This window comes from Phyllobates terribilis, unplaced genomic scaffold (assembly GCF_046119375.1).
Source record: "Phyllobates terribilis strain yellow unplaced genomic scaffold, ASM4611937v1 Scaffold_3__8_contigs__length_932513732, whole genome shotgun sequence".
Taxonomy (NCBI): domain Eukaryota; kingdom Metazoa; phylum Chordata; class Amphibia; order Anura; family Dendrobatidae; genus Phyllobates; species Phyllobates terribilis.
In genome coordinates, this window is record NW_027362763.1 from 25,555,114 (window position 1) to 25,555,997 (window position 884).

Here is an 884-nt window from a genome sequence, read left to right on the forward strand (position 1 = left end):
GGTGGCACAGTGGTGACATTATTATGTGGGGGCACAGTGGGGACATTATTATGTGGAGGCACAGTGGGGACATTATTATGTGGGGGCACAGTGGTGACATTATTATGTGGTGGCACAGTGGTGACATTATTATGTGGGGGCACAGTGGGGACATTATTATGTGGAGGCACAGTGGGGACATTATTATGTGGGGGCACAGTGGGGACATTATTATGTGGGGGCACAGTGGGGACATTATTATGTGGAGGCACAGTGGTGACATTATTATGTGGGGGCACAGTGGTGACAGTATTATGTGGAGGCACAGTGGGGACATTATTATGTGGGGGCACAGTGGGGACATTATTATGTGGAGGCACAGTGGGGACATTATTATGTGGAGGCACAGTGGGGACATTATTATGTGTGGGCACAGTGGGGACATTATTATGTGGGGGCACAGTGGGGACATTATTATGTGGTGGCACAGTGGGGACATTATTATGTGGAGGCACAGTGGTGATATCACTATGTGGGGCAGTTATTGTACCACACAGTATACAGCAGGTGCAGTTATATGGGCACATACGGCAGCGGCGGCTCAGTATCGGGGTGTCAGTAGGTTCCCATATACCCGTCACTAGGCTGCACCCTGGTAGTTGTGCACACGTTTAGCCTTTACTTGTTTCCCGTTAATGACTGAATAAATCCAGCTGCCCAGCACAGAGATGTAATGACTCCCAATATAAAGATGGCGCCTCACAGCGTTAATTCTTACTGCGCCTGCGCAATTCTAGTTCCCCTCGTTACATAGGTTGTTTAATTTCGAGCTCGCTGATTGGCTGTCGTGCCTGGTACCATGAATGGATATGCACATGCGCATTCATCCTCTACGCTATATTGTC